At 36.6% G+C, this 6,000-nt stretch overlaps 1 protein-coding gene across 6 annotated transcripts in view; it reads left to right on the top strand.

The window, feature by feature from the left end:
* Positions 1–6,000, top strand: part of Kansl1l (KAT8 regulatory NSL complex subunit 1 like) — a 101,548-nt gene that overhangs the window by 36,560 nt on the left and 58,988 nt on the right. The window lies entirely within an intron of this gene.

Here is a 6,000-nt window from a genome sequence, read left to right as displayed (position 1 = left end):
TTTTTGATTTTTTTGAGACAGGGTTTCTCTGAGTAGCCCTGGCTATCCTGGAACTCACTCTATAGACCAGGCTAGCCTCGAACTCAGAAATCCACCTGCCCCTGCCTCCCAAGTGCTGGGATTAAAGGCATGCGCCACCAGTGCCCAGCCTTGTCTGTAGTTCTTTGTGTATGGTTGAGGCCTATCCATTTTGGCATGTCTATTGTGTTGTTCTTGTTCAGCTCATGTAAGGCCATCTGTTGGTGATATTTTATGGGTTTACCTGCTGAAATTACTAGGAGACACAACCTCAAAGCAGACTCCCTGATCATATGCCTCTGACAATTTTTCCAACTTTTTCTGCAATGTTCCCTGAGCCTTAGGAGCAGGAGTTGTTTTATAGATGAATTTATTGAGACTGGATTCCACTATGCAATTTGATATGTTGTGGTTTTCTGTAATGATATCTATCTGTTTTAAAGAGAAGTTTCCTTGCTGAGGGGCAAGGATTACATTTATCTGTGAGTATGAGGACCAATACTTAGAATGTAGTTACAGATTATGCTGGTTCAGTAGAGTGGTTGTAGGTTCTTTTTTAAGATGCATAGTTTCTCTAGGCCTGGGTAGTTAACTACATTGCTAGTACCAGGTATGGATGATTTCCCTCTTGTTTAGTGGGTCTTAAGTACAATTATAGAGCTGTTGGTCAATGCCAAAGTATGTGTACAACTATTATACCTTTAGGGATATCATGTTTTGCGGTCATTATGGATCATAAGTGTGATGGCTGGGTAGGGTTGTCATTACCTCTATTCTTTGGAAGCGTGTATGTTGCCTTCTAGTACCACAAAAACTAGTCCCCAGAGAGGAGGATGGACAAACCTTTAGGCTAGTCTACGTATTTAAGCTGTTTCTATTTTCTGGAACCCTGGAGCTTTGATTGTTACAACTTGAAACACAACTTTTATCCCATTCAAAAGTAGTATATTTACAATTTCTCCAAACATCTTCAGTGATTGTGACCAAAGAAACTTCAAAAGTAGGTACAACAGACTGGACACTAGAAATTTTCTTTTCACTTAATAGAAACATATCTTGGATATTACGTTTTCAGCCTTTGGATGTATTAATAACACATTGGACAATATATCTCAATCCAATGTCCTGTCTTCAATACAGTTCTCTTTTCAGTATTTTCCATCCTTCACTGTGACGATACTTACTTCCGGACCTTTGTCACTGAATCAAAACTGAAATTTCCAACTGTTTTGTTTCCATTTGCAGAAATTATAGCAATTTAAGACATCTCTTCCCTGGTTGTTACAGGTTTATATTGCTTTTTAAGATCAGCAATTAATAACATCAATAGCCAGCATGGCACTTCTGATTTTCACAGGATTAGCCCCTTCCCTGATCTTCTGAAAGCTTTCTTTAGTAATAGAGCATGACCAAACAGTAGTAGTGCTGAGGTCTTCCACATACTCTTCATTTGTGTTACTGGTAACATCTTGAACAAATTTAATATTTTTTATATTTATCCTTTAAATCAATTGCCTTTGCAATAATGGCACCTTCTTTTGTTACTTCAGGACTTCTCCAAATTATTGTTATTCACATTGTAATAGCTACAGCATTGGCTAAAAGATGTGCTTGGCTGCCTGGGCATTAAGGCTGGGGCTTCTGCACCAAATATTCTGTCTCTGGCATAAGCTTGAGTGAGGGGAGGAGCCAGTGTGCAGGACACTGGTCATATCTGTCAAAGAATTGTGGAGAGTGGAAGTATTTCTGCAGGGTGTTGGTAGGAGAGCCAGTGGAGAGGCAGGTGGTCAGCTGTGAGTCAACAGTGTGGCCAAACTACATTTTTACAAGATATTTAGGTAAAGGAAAACCATATTTGACTTAAATTCATATCTATAGAACAAAAAAGGACTGATAGAAAATGGTAAACATTCCAGATGTAGAATATGTAAAGCACACATTTCTAAGTAATATAGGTGATAAAAAATCATCAAAGAAATGAAATGTTTTTAGGTGGATATATTACAAATTGCATACCTTGTGTATTTATGCTATTAACTCCATTTAGTAAATTACTGAAGTGATGCTCATAGGAATTTGTTTGGCTCTGAATGTATATATAGGAAAGAATGGTATAAAATCTTTGGTCTGTGCCCACTTAAAAATCTTTAAAACCTATAGCAAATGAACTACGAAATAAAAAGGGAGAAAAATGTAGAAATCAAGGAATAACGAGCCACAAGTCTTCTTTGTTCCAACTGAGTTGATAAATATATCTAGGCTGATTAGAAAAAAGTGACCAAAACCAGAACTAAAGTTATTATAGGTATTAGTAAAACAATAAGGGAATATTATGAGTCATTATGTGTGGATCAGTGAAAGTCTTTGGACCAAATAGTCTTATATTTTATAACAAAATTTATCGAATATTGCTAAAGAAGAAATAGAAAACATGATAGATGTTATATTATTTAGAAACATTAAATTGATAATCTTTCCAGGTATAATTTCCAGCCTAGCTATTTTCACTGATTATTTTTCAAACAGCTGTGCAAATAATTCCAATCCTATAGGGTAAAAGAGGAAAACACTTCCACTCTGAGGCCAGTGTTAGCTTGATTCTGACACTAGACAAAAATATAAGGAAGCAGCAGAAATATAGCTCCTTCCACTGTAACCATCAAAACATCCAAAATAAATATCAAATAGAATTTGCCACAATATTTTGATCATGAGCACACACATTAACATTCAGACTTTAAATAAATTATCAAAGTAATGTGACAAAAATCAAACCCACTTATAACTGATAACATATCAGCCTATGCTACATACATAGGCCATGTCTCAAGACAGAAACAAACCCTCCTCAGAATGCAGTGTTACATAGACACATATACTTTAGGTCATTTATCATTTGCCTATCTAGCCATGCATAGACTGGGAATGAAATATTTCTAGCAAGTTAGATTTAATAAAGAAGTTACACCAGGAAGATATCCCAGTTAAATGTGGACATGATATTTGCACAGGCATGTTATTAATGGAATTTCACGTAATCCTTTGGGAAGCAGAAGGTGCATATGAGAAAATAATCTTTAGCAGGTGTTGGCAAGCAGACCCATGAACCAAATGGGATTTATTTCCTGTCTTGAAAATAGTTATATTGGAACACAGCCACTCCGTGGTGTGTGTGGCCTATAGCTACTCTCATATTTCAAAGGCTGAGTTGAATAGTTAGGGAGATCCTCTGACTACAAAACCTAAAGCATTTGTTATATGTGTCATCACAGAAAAAGTTTGCTAACCTCGGATCTAAAGGAACCCAATTCTAGGGTAGAAAGATTTTCCTAGGTGAGCAAATACCAGTTGAGAAGGTTGACCAGTTTATTTTTCTAGAACAAATCTTTTTTTAACAGTCATTTCTTACAACTAGACATTGTTCCTTGATTAGTCATCAACTTGCTGTATTATGAACTAACAAAACCCGTGTTAAAGGAAAGATTACATTAAATATGAATGTCTCTCTTTAAGACTTGGCAATCTAAGATGTAATTCTGGAAAGCTCTTATTTCAGTAACTACATTTCAAAGACAAAAATCTAGACTCTAGGTTCAAGTGTTAAGGCTGGAACTGAGGAGCTGGCACAGTGGTTAAGAGCACATGCTGCTTTTGTAGAGGGCCCAGGTTTTTTTCCCTCAGCACCCACCTCTAAGTCCAGTTCTGGAGCCCATGAACTAGTTCCTATGCCACTGAGTGTGTACATGGTGTGCATGCATACATGCCGCAAACACGTCCATAATTTTAAGAAAAGAACCTTTTAGTATTTCCACCAACAAGTTTAATGTTGCCTATAAGCAAGCAAGGATGGAAATGTAAGGCATAGGCCTCCCTTTGGAAGATGTACTGTTTTTATACAGCCCAAGTGGTGTCCATGTACAGATGCCCTTGCCTTGCTCTTCGTTTGAGATAGGAAGTCCACCGACAATGGCTAGCAGCTGGTAGTCTGTGCTCAGTTTTGCACACCACTGAGATGCAGAGAGCCATTGTTCTTAGAGATTTAGCAGCCCTAACTTATATACCAACTATATATGGCTCAAATTGTATGTTCTCTAATACACCTAATCTATACTCTAGTTGATCTACTCTATAGTTACATCATTGATTATATATGTTGTTTATATAAGCCATATTTTGATTTTAAATTCAACTATCTTAAAAAAGTTGACTATAAACTTACCTGTTATCTGTTACATTTGCAACAGTATTTTAAAGAAAAACATGTTTATGTTTTTGTTTTATTAATCATTTTGTTTACATTTCAGATCTTATCCCCCTTCCAGGTCTCCCTTCCACAAATGCCCCACCCATGCCCCACCCCTTTGCCTCTAAGAATGTGCTCCCCAACCCACCCACTTACTCCCACCTCACACCTCTAGCATGTCTCTTTGCTGGGCATCAAGCCTCCACAGGGCCAAGCGCCTCCCCTCTCACTGATGCCAGATAAGGCAGTCCTCTGCTACGTATGTAGCAGGCCCATGTATACTCTTTGGTTGATGGTTTAGTCCCTGGGAGCTCTGAGGGGTCCAGTTAGTTGATACTGCTGTTCTTCCTATGGGGTTGCAATTTCCTTCAGTACCTACCTTCCCCAAACTCTTCATTGGGTTCCCCAGGCTCAGTCCAATGGTTGGCTGTATGTGCATCTGTCTTCGTCAGGTGAAAAACATTTTTCTAAGCAAGGGAACTCTTCAGATGAAAAGGCTTGTTTAACCCCTTTACATTCAGCAAACAGGCTTTTAATTATTTCTAGTAAAGTGCAGGATAAATTATCCATTATAACAAATGCATTCCATGCATCACAAAGCTTCAGCATGATTTGGTTCATTTAAATTTAGTCTAGTATTGTAATGTGTGTTACTATAATTTGATACAATTTGTAAAAATAAAAATGAGTTTTGGTATTAACTTCTGTGACAGTATCTTTCTCATAAGTATTGTATTAAGAAATGAATTTTTTTATATTGTTTGTTATCAACTTCATATTCAAGTCAAACAAATATGGAAATAATAAGGAAATTTTCTAACTGAAGCAAAATGTAATGATAGAACTTGAAAAATGACCTTTGCTTTCCTTATTGTCTCTTCCATAATGATCTTCTCTAATTCTAAATTTTAAATGACTTGACCCACTTCATCTTATTTATCTTCTCTTGTCAATCCAAACTATTTTCAGATGTTTCAGTCAGAATAGGTTATATTCAGTAATAAGCTCATAATTTCACTGCTTTAACATAGTAGAGACCTAGAATATGGTTTGGGATATCCTCTACTAGCCAGTATGGTATTCTGTCTGTGTCAGTGGACTTCAAGGTCCTTGGGTATATGAAATGGTAGTCTATTTTGCTCAGAGCCTGTTGACTGGTAGTAGTCACATGGCTCCAACTTTAGTACAAAGATGTTATATATCAAATAGTAGCACATGGGAGACTACAATTTGTACACCAGTGATATCTTTCTTGTTTCTTGTCATGTCTCATGGTTTTAGTAGCAACACTGCTTGGGGAAATCATTTTGTTAGTACTTTCTAAGTAGCTTCCATTTTATACTACATCAGTAATCTCACCTGTACAAGTTATGTTTGGTATGGCTCTTGCTTTACACTCCAAACTTCATGATAGGCATTTAGTACTACTAAATATTATCTCTATAAAGTGAATTTTAGTGATATAGTGATATTTATAGACTACCAAGTAAAAATTACAGTTCAGTCAATTACACTAGATTTTATTAAGTGAATTTAGGTATAGTTCAAATTGGTTATGGAATACTTGACAAACGCTTTTACATGTAAAATCCTCACAGAACAGATGTTACAGGATGTTGGAGTTGTCATTTTTGTTTCCTTTTCCTTACTGGTCCATTCCCCATGCAAGCCCTTAGCATGAGTAGCATATCAAATTACAGGGGGATTATTCTACTGTTGGGTACATAATATTGACGAAA

The sequence above is a fragment of the Mastomys coucha genome, unplaced genomic scaffold (genome assembly GCF_008632895.1).
Source record: "Mastomys coucha isolate ucsf_1 unplaced genomic scaffold, UCSF_Mcou_1 pScaffold14, whole genome shotgun sequence".
NCBI lineage: Eukaryota > Metazoa > Chordata > Mammalia > Rodentia > Muridae > Mastomys > Mastomys coucha.
This window is presented reverse-complemented; position numbering and strand designations above follow the sequence as displayed.